This window comes from Triturus cristatus, chromosome 2_2 (assembly GCF_964204655.1).
Source record: "Triturus cristatus chromosome 2_2, aTriCri1.1, whole genome shotgun sequence".
Lineage (NCBI taxonomy): Eukaryota > Metazoa > Chordata > Amphibia > Caudata > Salamandridae > Triturus > Triturus cristatus.
The window spans coordinates 874,352,633-874,373,010 of NC_140582.1; positions in this window are offsets into that span (position 1 = coordinate 874,352,633).

Below are 20,378 nucleotides of genomic sequence, written 5' to 3' on the forward strand. Positions count from 1 at the left end.
CAAAAACAGTGCTCCTGAGTAGTCGTAGGTCATAGCACGCCCCGTCCTGCAGCGGGGCGGGATGACCCCTATGATGAAGCATGACACCAAGGGCCCTTTTGGTGTGTGAGTGGTATTTAATATTTAAACAAAGCTGTGTGCTTTCCACCACTGTAGGAGACACACATAGTTTGGGAGAACATGATTACATACCTTTCAGGGGTGGATCTCTTTTTAATCCTCTGATAAGCCTAACTGCTTGCCCACACTACCACAAAATAGAGCATTAGTAGTATATACTTTTGACTTCATAAACCAATACAGGTCTCTCCTACCTCTCTGCAAAGTGTACCCCATTGTGTTGCACTATATTGAAAAAGTTTAATTTCTTTAAAAAATAGCATCTCAGTTCTCCTAAAGGAACTCAGACTGCTTTAAGAAAACACAAAAACTTTTCATATTCGAGATACAAACTCCAGGATGGGGGTGTACTATCCCTTATAAGACACGATCTCTGCATGTGCCATTCGCAGTGATCACAATTTGCGACCTGCATAGTGATTATTCATTAGTGAGTAGTTGTTTTGCAATTTACTCTGAATCCTTATTTTGTGAACCAATCTATTAGTACATAGGTTGGTTTCCTAAATTAGATGCTGGTCACAAAAAGTCCAGTCTGACCTTTTGCAAGCAGTATCTTGGTACATGTGGCCCAAAGTCCCTGAAGAACTTCGAGGAAGTTCCCTGTTACACACATACGCACGTTTTGTGTTTCATACATGCACATCCCTGTCAGCATTTCATTTATGATGAGAATGTTCCTGCCGTGCAGGAAGAAAAAAGTCCTTATAACTGCCATTAGAGCAGGGACCTACATCCTGTCATGGTTCGGGAGGAGACGGGACTTCTGCTGCCCCTGTGGGCTGGCAGACGGCCCACTGCTTCAAAATGACACCCCCATTCATTGTACCAGAAATCAGTACATGATGCATGCAATTCCTAGCACTAGAAAATTATATATAGCGTGTATTTAGCGTGTATTTCTTAATAAATTATCCTTCACACCTCATGTCTAATTTAAAAAAATAAGGTTTCAGCTACCTTGATGTTGCCACCACAGTAGTAACAGGCACAGTAATAACATAATAAAAAAAGCAGCACACAATTTGTTGCACTGTTCATTGGTTACTGAATGGTAGCTAAAATGCATTTTCTTAGGAAATAATACATAAGAAAAATATGTTGGGTGCGAGGTGAAGTACAGCTGACATTTGTCTACAGAAATACCTCACATTCTAGGAGTGAAAAATGTAGTGCAATGTGACATAAGTTATATGCGTTAACCCCAAGTGCAGCAAAATGACCCCTAGTTTCTTGATGATCAAGGACCTGTGGCTGTGTTAGTGAGTATCTTGAAAGTCGACAATGTCTGAACCAGGAGCTGACCAGGGTCAGCTGCATCAGTACAGTGACCCCCCTCAAGGGTAAACTGGCGCTGGGGTTCCGGGGGCGTGCTCTTGTGCACGTCCAGTGCAGTGCGTTTTAATTTTAGCTAACATTTTATACCATGTCCCAGAGACAGCCATGCCCTGAGAATTTATTTCTGCAATCTGCATGCATTCTGCCCTAAAACTCGGCTCGTACTGTAGCTCACGTGCACTGTTAATTAACAGCTCCTTCTACACTCTCACAGGAGTCAGCACATATAGTCCCCTCGTTGCAGTCTGAAAGGCCCCTGAAAAGAATGTAATGTGCCCAATTCCTCATTACATGTTGACACATCTAGGCTAGCATAGAATCCTTCCATGTAGCTTTCTGCATGTGGTTACTGCCTATATGCGCGTTTTGTACAGAGGCTGTCAGCTCATCTGCTCCGACGTGACATCAAAATGTAGTTCCCAAGTTTTGTGCTAATATAAATTGCTTCATTGGATCTGTGTGAATCAGGTTGGTCAGTGAACAGTAATATCGGAATACAGTGTAGGAGCGGGATCTACCGCTGAAATCACTTAATTAAAGCATCCTGTTCCTTGCAGTCAAAAGTGGACTCTGGGGGCTAGACACGAATCTTGCCCATGAGAGCAGCTAAGCTGTGCAGCAATTATTTTGAGTATGAATAAATTCCGTATGCACATGTGCTTATGGGATTCAGCCATACTCAAAATAATTGAAACTCAACTTACTTCTCTACCTTTTAATGTTGTTGTGTGTCCACCCGGCAAGTTTAATAGAAGTAAACAAGGTTTTGCCCCCTGAAGACTTTCAATCAAAATAGGAATTGTTTTTCAAAATGGAAACAAATATGATTTTTTTCTATTAGTGAATTAAATAAAAAATAAATGTTTGCATAACATTTTAACCGGAGTTAAATATATGCATTTCCGAGGTGCTTTGTAACTCAAATTAATGAGAACATGTTACTGCCTAAAATAGCACACATCATGTTCTACAAAATAAAGTGAATTTCGCCAAAATGGAAGTTGGTATTGTTATAAAAGCAATTTATACACAAATTAATAGGAATTTAAACACCAGTCTGTAAATGCATACTAGACAAAAGGACCTATCATTGTAGTGTTTTGGGTGTCCATTGTCCGGTAGAAGGCTTGGATGCTTTATTGTAGCACATTCCGTTGCAACTCGCCAGTCTGTCCTTGCTTCCTATTTTTTAAACAGGTCTTCCTACTGGTTTTGTTGTTAATAGGTTCTGCCCTCGAAGGACTTGGGCATCTCCTCATGACTAGAACTGATATCTATTTACAAACGGGCAAATCAATGTGTACAAATGCTGAACGGGTGAATGCTTTTTCTTACGGTCTCCGAAAAAGTATTGCATGTTGACTTTCAGGAGTGAGTGCTCAAACATACATGTGCACATAGGGTGGCGGCCATCTTGAAATCACATACAAAGCCAATTGGTATGTGCTCCAGTATCGTGGCTAAGAAATATGGACTTTGTCAATGTTTGTTTCACGTGGTACTGCCCTAAAGGAGAATTTACATCTATTTTGTACAATGTGGTGCCTTTTATATTTTGTGTTTTTGTAGTGCTTTTTTATGAGACATTAAATAAAAAAGATTTAATTGATTGACTTATGAATGGGGGTTTATGTTTACGAAGAACTGAGGAATTCTTGAATAAACAAACCGCATGCTGTAGGCATTGACTAAACTATACACTGACCCTTATGGAAAGAATCAAGGCAGTAAATGAAACAAAGCTGAGTTGTTAGCAACTGGGTAGAGGTCAACCGATAACCATTATGATTGTTTTTAACTAAGCACGGCGTATGCTTTAGCACTAGAGTGTGCACCTTTTCTCAGCTGTGCAGGTCATGAGTTCAGAATTGGTGGTGTTTCTCTCATGTGTTCCCTTGTTACAAAGTTCCTGTCCCCAGTGCATCCATTTGGAGTTGGAGATGAACTTGTAACTTGTTTGGGCAAATGTTCTAATAGCCCCTGGTCTTGAGCTTTCGAGCACTAGGGGGTAATCAACCAACTTACAACATGAACATCACATTCATCACTTCAGAAAGACAGGGCTAATCAGCTTTCTATTCCTCTGGATGCAAAGCAACCCAGGGTCCCAGAGGGAAGAATGATGTCAATCTGGGTTTGATCACCTTTCCCTTCTTAAAGAATGCGAACTGCTCAAGGAAGGACACGTTGTTTGGAAGGCAACTTTAAATGCTACCGATTCTTTGTCTGAATTTGCCAAAACATACCATCTCCTGAAGAGAATAAGTGCCACATCTTCCACACCCTGAAACCACTCTCTATTGCCTATGAACATACAGTTGTATTACAGTAGGTTAGTTGCTTGTGGCTGTTTTATTGAATTTATTTAACTTTGATATTAAAACAGTATCAACTTACAACAATATTGGTGCATTGCAGTCATGATATAAGACCTCACATTAGTTCTCGATCTGCAGTAAAGGTGTCGTTGCGCCGGTCGAAGGTTTTTTCAAATTCCTCTTTGAAAGCGTCCCAATCATAGAGCTTCGGGTCGTCTTGTTGGACCAACGCAACTGCCCATTGAGCGGCATCCCCCGCTAAGTAGGAGATCAGGAATGACACGCAAGCCTGGTTGGTTGAAAAAAGCTTTGGTTTGCAGTTAAAGTGTAAAAGGACCTGCATTAGAAACACTTGCACTTTCTGTATGTCCCCTGTGAAACGTTCCGGAGGGGCCAGCGGGATAGGGGTAGGAATTTCCACCACCATACAACTAGGCGGGGGTTGAGGAGGACCATAATCAAAGGGGTTGCGCTGCAGTCTGTCTACTCTCGCTTGCAACGCAGCGGTTTCATTTTGTGAAGCCGTGAGTTCCACCTGTACCGTAGCTAGGGCCGCCATGATATCGTCCAAGGTGGCCATGGTAGAATCGACTCGACCGGGAGGATAAATCTATTCGTGGGCCGATTATTCTGTCCCAGGCCTGAACGTATCCTCGGAGTCGGATCGATGCTCTAAGGGGTCCCCCTCCCAACCCCCCCAAGTCTGGATGCCAAGGTAACGCAGACTAAAGGGTGGTTAAGCGGGGGAAGGAAAGGATGAGGACAGCAGGGAGGGAGACCTGTAGAAGACACAAGAGAAACGCTGGTTAGTACCAGGACCACCCTTCCTACACTCCTGCAGTCCCACTCTCCCTTTTCCCGTCTCCTTGCCCTCACTAATCTGTAAAGGAAAAGAAGGATGAGTCAACCCTCCGGGGTGTAGCGTAGACCTCTTGGAGCCCAAGATTTGTGAAGGAAACCTAGTACTGCTAAGCACCCCCTGGGGAATAGGAAGGAATAGCTGATATGCAGATGGGAATCATCGAGGATATAATCAGCAGGTATCTAGAACACCCACACGTCCCGGTCACAGCTTGCACTCTCACCGAATGCACTGTAATTCAGGTAAATCCACGGTAATCACCGTCTATAGGTTTGAGAAACTTTCAGCGGAGGTAGCGCATGAAGGAGCGCATTTAATCAAATGCGGTACTGAGTGTCCCCCCAAGCACCTCTCCGCATTAATCACCAGGAGTAGAGTTACGTCACTCTTACATCAAAGCACACAAGTTAAACACCGAGGGCGTCCCCTCTAGACCTGACAATGTAGTGGCCTTTCCCTCGCATGAACTCGGAATAGGAATCAGGGAAAGAGTTCACCAACGAAGGGAAAGTTCGCCACCCTCTGACAACCCGGGAAGCAGATTGTCAAGAACAGGTATGCTGGTTAGAAACACCCCGGCAATACACGCGTCAATCCTAGCGTGATGCTGAATCCAAAGTCAAAACACGATGCCCCAATCATAGAAACAACTGAAGGTTTGGTGTCACTGACACCCTTACCCAACCTCTAGATGCAGCAACGAAACGCCGTGAGCCAGTAATCCCAAGAATAATCGGCAGCGTCTTCCGCCGACTGCCGCGTCTTGAGCGGCCGCTTCCGCATCACGTGGGACGCGCGTTGGAGACGTCCTACGTCTCCTTGAGCATCAGGCTGCCGGGAATTGTAGTTTTGTCAGCACCTGACAGCGCGACTGGAGCCGCGGTGTCCCGTGAGAGGACATTCCCCTCTCGGAGAGCACTGGCAGGCGCAAGGTTTGCCAGGATGCCGTCTATAGAAAGCGGCCACCAGCCTGGGGGCATGCACCGCTGACTCGGGCTCCCAGGAGTTTTCCTCTGCGCCATAACCTTTCCAGGCGATGAGGAACCATAGCTTGTGGCGGCGAATCTTTGAGTCAAGAATTCTCTCTACCTCGTACTCATCGGATTGATCTATCCCCACCGGTGCTGGTTTGGCTGGCCCCCGCCCATGTGCGGGTTTCAATAATGAGACGTGGAATACAGGGTGGAGTCTTATGTGTGAGGGGAGTGCGATCTTTACAGCAACTGGGTTGACGTGTCTAACAACTCGGTAGGGGCCTATGTATCGAGGGTTAAACACACTGTAACGTTTGAAACGAATGTTACGTGTGGACAGCCACACAAGGTCGCCTTTCTGATATTCTGGCCCTGGTTTGCAATGTTTGTCTGCATGTTGCTTATACAATGTTTTAGCCCTTATTAGTTGTTTTTTGGGGTGTACCAGTGTTGTTTGTATATGCCGTATTCTTTCCTGTACTGAGGGAATAGCATCGCTCCTACCAGGTGCGCTGAACGGGAGAAAGCGGGGATGGAAACCGTATGTGCTGTAAAACGGCGTGTGTTTCGTGGAACTATGTAGGGCATTGTTGTATGCTATCTCTGCCAACCATAGCCATTCCAACCAGGACTCGGTGTTTGCGTTCACATAACTCTGCAAATACTGTTTCAAAGTACGATTGAGTCTCTCTGTCTGTCCGTCCGTTTGTGGATGGAAGCTGGTGGACAGGGCGGATGAGATGTGTAAGGCGGCACACCACGCTTTCCAAAATTTGGCAGTGAATTGAGCCCCACGGTCCGACACGATGCCCTTGCGCAATCCGTGTAGTCTCACCACGTGTTCCATTAACAGCTTGGCGAGTTGTCCAGCAGTGGGAAGTGTCTTACAGGCCACAAAATGTCCCATTTTGGTTAAGAAGTCTACTACGACTAGTATAACCGTATGGCCCTTGTCTGCCGGAAGTCCCACGATGAAATCTAAGGAACATCTTTCCCACGGGACTTCTGGGGTGGGAAGAGGCTGCAGCAATCCTTGGGGTTTCCCTGGCGGAGTCTTGGTTTGTGCGCACACCACACATAACCGGATCCATTTAGGGACATCCTCTCTGAGCGCCGGCCACCAACACTGCCGCAGGATCTTTTCGCATGTTTTCTTGTTCCCGTGATGACCTGCACTAAGGTCCGTGTGACACAAATGGAATACCTGTTGCTGTAATTCCAACGTCGGGATGAGCATCTGCGACCCTCTCATCATCACCCCATGTTTGGTTTTCCACTCAGGATGATGTAGCAGCCTGTCCTTCCATTTCCTCATCTGCACCCCCTTCTTGACCTTACGGAGGAATTGGTCCACTTGTATTACCCCGATGACCCTCTGAGGGTTAAGGATCGATCTCTCAGGTTGAAGACCGGGGGTAACTGTGGAGTCCTGTCGGGTTAATGCATCTGCTTTTTTATTCTGACACCCCGGGCGGAAGGTTACAATGAAGTCGTATTCCTCGAAAAACGTCATCCACCGAAGCAATCTTGGGGTGAGTTGGCGAGCTGTTTTTAGAAACTGGAGATTTCGATGGTCTGTGTATACCGTAACCGTATGACGTGCCCCCATCAGCCAATGCCTCCACTCCTTAAATGCTTCCTTGATAGCCAGCAGTTCTTTCTCGATGATTGTGTAGTTCTGCTCGGCCCCGTTCAACTTTTTCGACATGAAGGCCGCAGGATGCATTTGACCGTTGGAACTATTTCGCTGTGACAAGACGGCTCCAATCGCCATGTCGGAGGCGTCCGCCTCTACGATAAATGGCACTTTGGGATCAGCATGTGTTAGCACTGCGGCAGTTACAAATGCATTCTTCAACGTATCAAAGGCTGACTGTGCTTCTTGTGTCCACTGGAATTTCACGTTCTTTTTTGTTAGACGCGTGAGCGGCGCCGCTTTGTTGGAGAACTGGGTGATAAAACGTCTATAAAAGTTCGTAAATCCCATAAAGCATTGTATGTCTCTGACTGTCGTGGGAGGTGGCCATTCTGTGATGGCTGTCACTTTCCGTTCTGCCATTTCCTGGCCTTTTGGAGTAAGCATTACCCCCAGAAATTCAACTATGGACACGTGAAATTCACACTTACTGATCTTGTAAAATAACTTATTGTCGCGTAATACCTGAAGTATGAGATTGACATGTTGTGTGTGTTCTTCTTTGCGTGTGGAGTAAATCAAAATGTCGTCGATATAGACAACCACAATTTTGTCCAAATACTGTCTGAGAACGTCATTGAGGAAGAATTGAAAGGCTGCCGGGGCGTTACAGAGCCCGAACGGCATCACTAGGTATTCATATAACTCATACCGCGTCTTAAAGGCAGTCTTCCACTCGTCTCCTTGGCGCATTCGGACCAAATGGTACGCCCCGCGCAGGTCCAATTTAGTGTAAATCACCGCTCCCCTCACCTGTTCTAGGAGTACTGGGATCAACGGGAGCGGGTATTGGTTGCGTATCGTGATGGAATTCAATGCGCGGAAGTCGATGCAAGTCCTTAATTCCCCATTGGCTTTGGGTATAAAGAATAAGGGGGAAGCAGAGGGAGAACATGATGGCCGGATAAATCCCAAAGCCAGATACTTATCCAAGTAGAGACGTAAGTGTTGATTCTCTGGCTCTGTGAGTGCATAGACCCTACCACAGGGGACCACAGCTCCTGGCTTCAGGTCCATCCTACAATCGCAGGGTCGGTGTGGGGGCAGCTCTTCCGCCCGTTGGTCATCAAAAACATCCTGAAAAGGTTGGTGACATTGTGGCAGCTTCGTCTCTTTTTCAGCAGCAGTGGCAATGTGAAGACATTTATTGGTGATGGGAGCGGGTACCTTCCAGCAGTGGGTTTTGCAAAAGTCGGAATCCAACGTTATGGTTCCTAGGCTCCAATCTATACCTGGGTTGTGTTTGGAGAGCCAAGGCAATCCCAAAATCATTCCGTACGAAGGAGCGTGTATGATTTGAAACGCTAATAGTTCCTGATGTCCGGGCAAACGTTCTACCATACAGGGTTCCGTAGTTTGACTGATGGGGCTGGATTCCAGGGGTTTTCCATCCACTGCCAACACCATTTCTGGTGACGTCTTAAGGACCAAGGGGACCCCTAACCGTAGGGCTGTAGTTCTATCCATGAAACACCCTGTGGCTCCGGAATCCACCATAGCTCGAGTGATACAGGGCTGTTTGTTCACCTGCAGGATCACTGAAATAAAGAAGTGGTCCTTTTTTGCCTCGGGCCCATCCTTGAGAGAAGGGATGCAGAATACGCTCGACAACTCCCCTTCAACCGGCGTTGAGCTCTTCAGTTTTCCGTCATTGTCCTTGAGGTGTTCCATGAAGACGTCCCTGGCCGAGGGCGGCTGCTCTTGGGTTTTACCGGACATTCCTTCAGAAAATGGCCCTTCTTACCACAATAGAGACATAGACCGTCCTTTCTCCGATGTTCTCTCTCCTCCAAGGTCAATGGTGCTCTCATAGTGCCAATTTCCATAGGTTCCTGAGACCCTGTTCCGGGCTCAAAGGACTTGGGTCGATCAAAGCGAACCGGATATCGGTCTTTCCTCTTATGTTCTCCTCTGCGTTCCCTTAGGCGGTGATTCAATCGACGCGTTAAATCGATCAAGGCTTCACAGGACTGGGGTTGTGAATCCACGTGGGCGATCGCATCTTTGAGCTCGTCTCTCAAGCCTTGGTAGAAGATGCTGATCGTTTCCCTTCCGGCCACTGGGTTTCGGCTATCAACCGTCTGAAGGCGTTAAGGTAACCCAAGAGATCCTTACTCCCTTGTTTCAGCTCTAGTAGTTCTCGATCTGCAGTAAAGGTGTTGTTGCACCGGTCGAAGGTTTTTTCAAATTCCTCTTTGAAAGCGTCCCAATCATAGAGCTTCGGGTCGTCTTGTTGGACCAACGGAACTGCCCATTGAGCGGCATCCCCCGCTAAGAAGGAGATCAGGAATGACACGCAAGCCTGGTTGGTTGAAAAAAGCTTTGGTTTGCAGTTAAAGTGTAAAAGGACCTGCATTAGAAACACTTGCACTTTCTGTATGTCCCCTGTGAAACGTTCCGGAGGGGCCAGCGGGATAGGGGTAGGAATATCCACCACCATACAACTAGGCGGGGGTTGAGGAGGACCATAATCAAAGGGGTTGCGCTGCAGTCTGTCTACTCTCGCTTGCAACGCAGCGGTTTCATTTCGTGAAGCCGTGAGTTCCACCTGTACCGTAGCTAGGGCCGCCATGATATCGTCCAAGGTGGCCATGGTAGAATCGACTCCACCGGGAGGATAAATCTATTTGTGGGCCGATTATTCTGTCCCAGGCCTGAACGTATCCTCGGAGTCGGATCGATGCTCTAAGGGGTCCCCCTCCCAACCTCCCCAAGTCTGGATATCAAGGTAACGCAGACTACAGGGTGGTTAAGCGGGGGAAGGAAAGGATGAGGACAGCAGGGAGGGAGACCTGTAGAAGACACAAGAGAAACACTGGTTAGTACCAGGACCACACTTCCTACACTCCTGCAGTCCCACTCTCCCTTTTCCCGTCTCCTTGCCCTCACTAACCTGTAAAGGAAAAGAAGGATGAGTCAACCCTCCGGGGTGTAGCGTAGACCTCTTGGAGCCCAAGATTTGTGAAGGAAACCTAGCACTGCTAAGCACCCCCTGGGGAATAGGAAAGAATAGCTGATATGCAGATGGGAATCATCGAGGGTATAATCAGCAGGTATCTAGAACACTCACACGTCCCGGTCACAGCTTGCACTCTCACCGAATGCACTGTAATTCAGGTAAATCCACGGTAATCACCGTCTATAGGTTTGAGAAACTTTCAGCGGAGGTAGCGCATGAAGGAGCACGTTTAATCAAATGCGGTACTGAGTGTCCCCCCAAGCACCTCTCCGCATTAATCACCAGTAGTAGAGTTACGTCACTCTTACATCAAAGCACACAAGTTAATCACCGAGGGCGTCCCCTCTAGACCTGACAATGTAGTGGCCTTTCCCTCGCATGAACTCGGAATAGGAATCAGGGAAAGAGTTCACCAACGAAAGGAAAGTTCGCCACCCTCTGACAACCCGGGAAGCAGATTGTCAAGAACAGGTATGCTGGTTAGAAACACCCCGGCAATACACGCGTCAATCCTAGCGTGATGCCGAATCCAAAGTCAAAACACGATGCCCCAATCACAGAAACAACTGAAGGTTTGGTGTCACGGACACCCTTACCCAACCTCTAGATGCAGCAACGAAACGCCGTGAGCCAGTAATCCCAAGAATAATCGGCAGCGTTTTCCGCCGACTGCCGCGTCTTGAGCGGCCGCTTCCGCATCACGTGGGACGCGCATTGGAGACGTCCCACGTCTCCTTGAGCGTCAGGCTGCCGGGAATTGTAGTTTTGTCAGCGCCTGACAGCGCGACTGGAGCCGCAGGTGTCCCGTGACAGATATTGCGTAAACCTTGCTATCCCAGATCATCAGTACAAGCAGGAACTCACACATTGGAAGGGTCCATGACAACCTCCGCACAGCTCAGCCTCTCCCTCCCGCCTGCCAACTCAAGCGATCTAGATTCACACTTCCTGCAGGTCTCTCTTTACCGCACCGGAATCTCGTTTACTAAGATATTTTCTGAATGCTCCCAGTCTGACCTGTGGTCTCATGTTTTGGGGAGCAGAGAGTCACAATCCTCTGCCACAATGTGACATTTAGTCATATCTAGGAACCCATATCCGGTCATAGAGCGTGAAGGATGTAACTAGTTTAGTGCCACTCTTCAACTAAGAAGAAGCATCATTATTGCTACAAACTGCCTTATTTGTGCCAGAATGCCCCGAAAGGAACCCTGACAGAGTGATCAGTAGTGATTCCTTCATGGCCTGCTGCGTCAATTCAGGAATCACCTCAGTACCCGCCTCTCAATGTGCCCATACCCGTGTACCCAACCGTGCGGGTTGCATAAAGTCAGCTGGGGAGGCCTGACATCTGTGGCATTTAGGACTGCATGTAGGGTCAAATCAGTGCAAGGATGCTGGAATACAACAAATACAATGTAGGTACTGTAATGTGGGTGCCTCGTTTCATTCAATGGTATCTAATATTAAAGCGCTTTGACCTCAATTCATTTGGAGGAGTAACCCAAAATATGACGCCTCGTACTTAGTACGGTACAGAATGTTATAACTTGAAGTTAAAGGTCCCAGTGGCACCTCCAAATCGTCACCTTAGCCAGTCAACATATTCTTCCAACAGTGCAGGAAAGATTATAAGAATCTGATAAAGAGCTAAATAAATTGGAAGCTCAACCTCCTCTGGATTGAGTTAAACAATGCTGTGAGTAGGAAGTACTCGAAAGGATTTTGGAGGGTTGTCACTTAAATAGAGAAGGGGTTTTAAATAAACCAGAATGTAATACATGAGCTGAAGAGTAGCTGACCCATTTCAGGATGTTGTGTGAAGCAGATCTTCTGGGCAGGAGCAATGAATCCATAAGGGCGAGAGCTTGTGTACGGAAAGTCCTCCATCAAATATTTTGATACCAGAGGTGGAAGAGCACTTTGAGATTTTAAGATGACTGAGGGTACTGACCTTGACCCAGTCCCAAGCAACCTCTACTGGGCAAATTCAAATTCGGTCTGGAGTCCTTGTAAGGGTCTGTAATGCTGATGCTACAGGTGATGATACAACCTCTTTATGTTGCTCTGTGATTATTGTGTCACTGTGTAAAAAAGGTACTCGCAGCAAAGCATGTCATGATTGGATCGGGCAGGAAAGATATTCGGGAAACATTTGTTCTACAGACTGTAGGGCTGGGTGGATGCTACGCATATTCTGCCTGAGGGTTAACCTGCCTTTAAGTCACGAGTTTGACCGTTGAGCAGCTGTATGTCTGTTCTTGATTTGTTATGAGTGTACAGTAGTAGAAAAGTCCTCATCGTAATCGTATCTCACTTTCGTTGACTTAAAGTTAGCGTTTGACCTCGTCAAAAGTGAAAAAGGCAGGCCTTCTCTCTGTGCACTAAGGATAAACGACACAGCTCCGTAGGTAGCTGTGGGTCTACATGCTAGTAACAAGCCTTTGCTTCGCTATGGGACCCACGGTGAGTGTAGTGACCCCTCTCCGATTGAAAAAAAGAGTCAGGTAGCCCCACTCCTTTTCAGTCTGTTTATAAATGATGTAGTGGAACATTTCCCAGTCGTCGCTCTTGATGGTCCAGTTATTGCTAGCCATAAGGTCCCAGTCCTCCGATTTGCAGATGATGCTATTTTTCTACCCAGGACAGAAAATGCAATGCATAAATTACTGGGTAGAGTTGTAGGATACTGTGGAGCAAAAGATGCATCCATCAACATTAAGAAAATAAATGTTATGGTAATGAAGCCCTCACCTCCCTTGAAGAAAAAACCCAAGGTTCGACGAGATAGACTGCGTTTCCTTTTTGTGTTACTCGGGAATATGCTTTGATGGACACTTTAAGTGGAAAGGACAGATAAGCCAAGCCTGTGACACCCTATTACAAACATCAGGGGCAGTGCTTAGTCTCAAACAAAAAAGCAGGCTGACCGTCCATAGGTATAATACTAACATCTATAAACAGAAAGCGGTGGCTGCAGTTTTAAATGGAGCTGAACTATTGGGCCATTGCAACCTAAGGGTACTACACATAACAGAACATGATTTCTTGATTTACTTATTAAGGTTAGGTCCAGGGACTTCACTTTTCTTGGAGTTAGGTATTATTCCCGCCATGGATTTTGCTGCACTGGCTACAACTGCAGAGAAATCCCAACACTGTCAATATTTAAAATCCATATGAAAATGAAGAATTATGATGGTACTGGCAGAGCTAACTGGCGAGAACACGACAAAAGAGAGTTACGTGTTGCAGCTAGGGGAACTCTGGAAAGATCCCAGTTTAGTTAGCGTGGAAAGCATGAAGGAATGCCACCTCCTTTTTGCATTGGAGACGATTTCAAAGATGTAGCTAGGTAGCTTCGAGGCGGGTTATCGTGTTTTCAAAATAGAAATAGGGTTGAAAAATTACATTGACCAATTTTATCCTGAACTGAAAGACACACTGTATCTCCAGTTCAGACTGGTTTCCCCAAATTGAGAGTTTCTCGTGAGATGTGGAAGGCTCGATCATGGGGAAGAATATTGCGATCACATATTTGGTGAAAAAAATTAAAAAATTAACTTTCTGCTATTTTGCACACATTGGTAAAGTTCGTTAAGATTTGATATTCCCTTTGTTAGTTATTAGTTCGAGCTTGGATGCACTAGCACTTGATTTGTAATTCAGAATCCTCTTTTATATGAGCAGAATGACTTGTTGTTAGGAGTAATCAGAATAGAGGTGGGTTGAAGTAAAATATTTCAGAGAAAGGAAAATACATTGGTATGTTGCAGACCGTATTATTTTATGCTGCAAGCCAAAGTGGAAAATATATTTATTATGCTATTGTATAATTGAGTAACAAGTAATTGGCACACGATATGATACTCATTGCTAATTAGTTATCACAGTGATTGCAAACCTGACTAGGGAATGATGATGTCATGCTTAACTCATTTTGCACATGTTAAGAGTATTGATTGTTTACACAGGAAATGGTTGGTTTTAGGATTTTACTACCTGATGGTCATGATATCCATGTAAAATGTATAATCATATTATGTATGGCAGGTTTTAACTAAGAATGGTTTACATTGTATGGCGTATTGCTGATGACAAACTGCAAACACTCTGCATATAGTTTTCTTATTACGATAGATATTTGCATCCTTTAAATTAGGGGGCAACTGAGTGTAGCAACATCTAAACTGTGGCTTAGTGGAATCTTAACCTGACAGAATATAACAAATATTATGGGGAAAACTCTTTACATTGTTGAGTTATCCAATGAATCCTGAATCATAAATTAGTTGTAATTTGCTGCATATTCTAGGCCTTCATAAGCTCACTTCTATCAACAATTATTACATTAGAGTGTCCATGTGGTTTCTGAAACAGCGTTACTAGTGAAAAGTTTGGTTATGCATTATCTTGTTTATGTGGCAGCTGGTATGTTCCTTGAGCATGTTGCTTGAACATGAAATATCTTGAAAAAACAAGAGACAAGAGGCATTTGTCAAAACAGGAACAGTTCATTTAATTAAAAAATGTGGCCGGGAGAACAGTCACAGATATAGGATCTGAGGACTGTCTCAACTTATAATTGATCTGGGATTGATACAGTTAATTAAATGCCATAAACAGTTCAGGCAATCATTGTATGGTAAGGAATATGAACCGCTGCCTTCGGCGTATAAAATTCATTTATTCGCTGGGGAATCCAGGTGGACCTCCACCTTGCGTGGACACAATGCATAACGAGTCTTGGTGTCCGGTGTCCGGCATGAGGAGCACGTGAGCACTGCATGTACTATTTGTGCTGTATCTTGATTGGCGAAATGTTCCTAACTTACGTGACATCTAACTTTATGATGTTTTTGGGAGTGCGCGTACCTCTCAGGCCATGTGTGCTTTATTGGGGCCAATATCCTTGGACCATTGTGGTGCTGCTTTGCTTATCTGCGGGATTGATCTGGGATTGCAGTTCATGCATATGTATGCCAGCTATGTATTGCCCCACCTGTGACATGTGAATCAGTGTCCTCGGGCCTAGGTCTTAGAGAGCCTACCTGACTACGTATTTCTGAGTCGGGGTTGATGTGGAGTTCACTACAGGCGTATTTGTTGATAAAGATGCAATTTCATTTTTAAACATAAATGTATCATTCTTCATATTGAGATTGACTTTCTTAATATGAACATTCCTGCCACTATTTAAATTTTCAGCTACACTATCTAACCCATACTTCATGACAGTTACTTTATTGGGGATTTGTTGTTCTTTAATCTTAACAATTACTGCTTTCCTAGTTATTTGCACTCTACCCATCTTGAAGACTGTGTTTTTACAGTGAGAAATCCCCAATTGCTTGGAGCCACACAAAAACAAGAACACAATAAAAACAGGCAATAATGATTTGCACAGTCTGGAGATCCACTGGGGGAGCCAGAAGAACCAGTTTGAGAACCACTCCTACTCAGGAGCACCTCCCTCCTCATGCGTGACTCTTTGTAACTGGTTCATTGCTTGGATGGCAAGAGGAAATGTCTGGCTGCCAATGTCATTCCCTGGGATGAACGTGCAGCAGGACACACAGATTTTGGCACACATCTCTCCCTCCATCACGGTCCTTAAGTCTAACATATATGGATGTTGCATCACCATGATGCCGATTGCTCTCAGTTCTTTCTTGATTGAATAAAGGGCGATCTAAGAGCATCTCCCTCCTGGTTATTTGTAATCAGTGGGTGTTCACTTTATTCTTTAGCGTAAAGAAGGATGTAGACCGTCCTGCAGATACTTGTGTGTCTATTCTAGAATGTCATTTTACTGAGCCCAGCCAAAATAATTCACAGTTCTTCTTTCAAGAGCCTGATGTAACCAGGTTGTCATCTTTCTTAGCAGGTGCTGGTACAAGTTCTTCTCAGGGAATGAACAGGGTCGGGTGTGTATGGTTACAAGGGAACAGTGTCCACGCCATTGGTGGACAAGCTGTGTTTAAGCAAATTTATTGCACAGCCAGTTAAAAACCATCAGTTTGTAGGTGTCCCATTGCATATCTCGAATGTGCACAATCATGTCAGTTCTCATTCATGCTCTGTGGAAGCATTCCTTTACCTCTGAAACACAAGGAATACAGTGTAAGTTTCCGTACAATTAGGGGTTGCCCCTTCCCTTCTAGCCAAGTGTATCCACCCACCTCACTATACCAGATTTCCTGACTTGGGGTGGTCATGCTCGCCTTTGACCCTCCTCCTGTGACTCATTCCCATGTTTGCCCTCAAGCTGGATAGCCCTACACAGAAACTCCATTTTGGGGGTCCACTTGTTGTCAAAGAAGCCAGCCCCAGAGATACCAAGGGCAACCCTTGGACCTAAGATGGAAGCAGGAGTGGATTTGTTTTGCATTGAGTTAGAGGTTTTGCTACCTCCAAGAATCTCTTCTCTGGGAAGTCTTGATACCAAACAGTATCCTCCCCTATGGTGCCTTTTCTGTTCATTATGTCCAGCTCAGTTTGGATAACGCTAAGCTCATTGAAAAGGTATCGAACCGTTGGGTTGGTTTCATATTGTGACAGAGTGGCCCTAATTCGGCATAGGTATAGGTGAAAAAAGGCATTTTGCTCTTTCGGGGGCTACATCTTAGGATAAGTAAAGTCTGCGGTATCAGTGAACACATGTAACAGCCCTGGCTGGTGACTGGGAGCCCACTGTGGTCATGTGCTGATACCACGTGTTGTGCAAGAGGGTGCTGTGTATGGCATGTGGGATACTAGTGTTCGGTTTGGTATATTTGTAAGTGACATGGAAAAGATCCCTGTGCATGCATTGTGACAGTTTTTGAATGGCCTCCATTCTGTCAGGCAGTTCTTTAGCAGTGAATAGGTGCAGCAGCACACAAAATAGATAGAGGGTACATAGAAGTGCAATAATGCATAACTTGCTATTGAACATTTCAGGTCTTGGTATGATTCCAGGGAAAAAGTCTGTGGTCCTTCAATGATTGAGGTTTTCCCTTTAATAGTTTAAACAAAGGTTTATGATTTTATTTCATGGGGGGTCATCATGGAAGTTTTCAACTGTATGTCAGAGAGGTGAACCCACGCATTTCCCCCTCCACCTTGAGGGTCGGTACGGTCCCTCAAAAATGATCTGATTCCACTTCCTCACAAAGCAGTGAATGTAGACTTCTTGTCCTGGCTAGGGTGTTTAATATGGTAGCTTGGTGATGGTACACTCGGAGAGCTGGTGATTGGCCTTCTTGTATAGGAACTTAACAGTTGTGATTAATTCTGAGAGCTATACATGTGATTTGTCTCCCACTGCTTGAGCACTAGCTTCAGAGTTTAATTTGGTTTAAGTGTTTGGGATAGGCTGCGTGTTGCCCTACCTTCAACATGTCAATCAGTGACCTCGGGCATAGGTCTCACAGCCTGCCTGCCTATTAACCTGCAAACTCGTTTTAATACATAAATGTATTGTTCTTCATATTGACACCAACTTTTTCAATATTAACAAGTATAGCTGCTAATGAGTTTGCTTGTGTGTGATACTGCAGACTACGGTAAGCTAATCGTGTGCTATCACTGGTGAATATATGTGAGTTTTTTAGTTCAAAATATCAATGTTGTCACTGACATATTCACCTAAATATAACATCACCTTATCCTTTGGTTTTTTTCAGTAAATTTATATGGTTGGTTAATTAAAACAAAATTGGATCTTTTTCTTAAATCTAACTACAACGTTACTTACCTTTGGTTTTTTCAAAGAATTTCAAGGTATTTTTGGTTAAACAAAAGTAGGTCTTGGCTAACACATCCAGAGATATTTAACTCCCCTCCACAGGCAGCCAACCCCACACTATGCATGGCCTTTCATCAAACGCAGTTTGGGGTGGCCACAGGGAATCACTTGCAACTAGGCCCTGCATCCAACTCCCTGCGGGCGGTCATGCCCATGCTGCACATGACCTTTGGCCGTGTGCAGCTGGGGTAGGCCAAAGTGCTTGACCTGCTGCCGAGCCATATGGCCAATCCCCCAGCAGGCAGTCAACCGCAAGCCTTGCACAGCCTTTGGTGTGCATGGCGTAAGGTTTGCCTTCGAGCCCTAGAGACCCGCTCAGCAGATGCTAAACTTCTGGTCCTCCCTAGAACCAAAAAAGCCAACTGGGGCGACAGAAGTTTTATAGTCACCAAATCCAAATCATGGAACTCCTTCCCATGCAGATCAAGGCTAGCCCTATGCTGCTATCATTCAGAAAACAAATAAAAACTTGGCTTTTTTTAAGAAATAGGCTTTTTACCCCAGCTGACTCTTCCAACATATAGTGCTGAGACACCTCTGGGTATTTGTGCGCTTTACAATTTGTTAAAATAAATCAATCTTATGGGACCAAAACATATATATTAAGGGGAGAGGGGAAAGCATCCCGAGCTGTAACTGGTCATGTAAACCCCATCCCCCAGGGAGAAATTCCAATACAAAGGGGAAGGGGGCCATGCACCTGCCCTACCTGAGTCTATTTTGGCTTTGGTCCTCCAATAATTATAGATAGGTACCCTGATGCCCACAGAGGGCACCTACCAACCATCATGTTTGAGGCTGTTTGGGAAGCCCCATGGCCCTTACAGCCCAAACCAACTCCCCTCATGGGGCTAGCAGTGCTCTCATCCAGAGGGAGCAGCTGTATTCTGCTTGTTTCCTCTGGGTCGAAGCAATATAAATTCTGGTTTCCATCCTCGGGGAATGGAGTCATCAGGGCCTATAGAGGCAAAGTGAGGGGGTCCACAGAGCCCCCTTCTCTTTTAACTGATGTGACGGGCCCGGGCCCCTCTGAGCCGTTTCTTAAAAAAAGGGAGGGTGGGCGGCGTGACCCCCGTCCGGAGTCTTAATGGGCCCAGGAATCCCTATCCCCTTTTCTTTTATGAAAGGGGAGTTGGGCCACATGCCCCCCTACCCTAGCCTTATTAGGCCTTGGAGACCCCATACCCCAGGGCCACTGCTCAACATAAAGGGAAGGTGGACTGTGTGGCCCCGTCCCTGAACCATGTTAGGCCCTGGGAACCCCATCCCCAGGGCCATATTTTTTAATTAAAGGGGAGGGGTTGCATTGAGTATCGTTAGGCCCTGGGGACCCATCCTCCAGAGCAGTATTTTTTATTAAAAGCCCCATCACTCAGGGCCACTACTAAAATTAAAGGAGAGAAGCGCTGATAACCCCCTCTCCCTGAGCCCTTTCTGACCCCAGGGACTCTACTACCCAAGGCCCGCATAATTAAAGGTGGATGCCCTGGTGCCACCCAGGGCATCGACCATACGTTCGTTGGAAATCACAGGGGGAGCCATGAAGCCTTTGTGGCACCAGTCATCTCCACGCATGCAGAGAGGGCTGGCTTTGTTCCTGCCCTGATGGGTTAAAGATATTAAGTGCATCAACGTGTAGGAAAACAGATCAAAAGTCTTCTCCCAGCTGGCAGGAGGGGAGGGGAGCTGTTTCATTCCCTCCTCTTTTTGCCATGTTTCGGCACCAATGGCGGGTTCCATGGGGCTGGTGATGGCTCGGGAAGAGGGGCAACACAGGCTGCCTCCCCAAATTCAATAATTTCAGTCCAATGGGTAAAATTCAGAGACTTGTGGTGGCTTAGGGAGAGGGTCAGCATGTCCCTGCACATCCCTCCCCACATGTTTAATGATTTCAGTACAAGGGGCGGGTTTCCTCGGACCAGTGATGGCTCAAGGAGGGGGGCCATGCTTCTCTCCTACCCATATACAAATATTTTGGTCCCAGGGTGGGCTCCCTGGGGCGAGTGATGGCTTAGGGAGGTGAATGTCCCTTCCTCCTCATATGAAATAATTGTGGCCCTGGGGTAGGGCTCCCCAGGGCCTATAGGGCAGGGGGGCAGTGCACCCTGTCTCATTAGTAAAACAAAATCACTGTTAAATTTGTATTGATTTTTGGTCCTGGGGAGGGTCCCTTTGGGTCTCACTCATTGGGCCGAGGGGATCCGGGTATCATTACTCTGGCCCTTTATATATATTACCTACTGGCGGTCGCCAGTAGGTAGTTATAGTTAGGACCACGTTTCCATAGGAAATCCGCAACATTCTATTTTGAATAACTTTGGC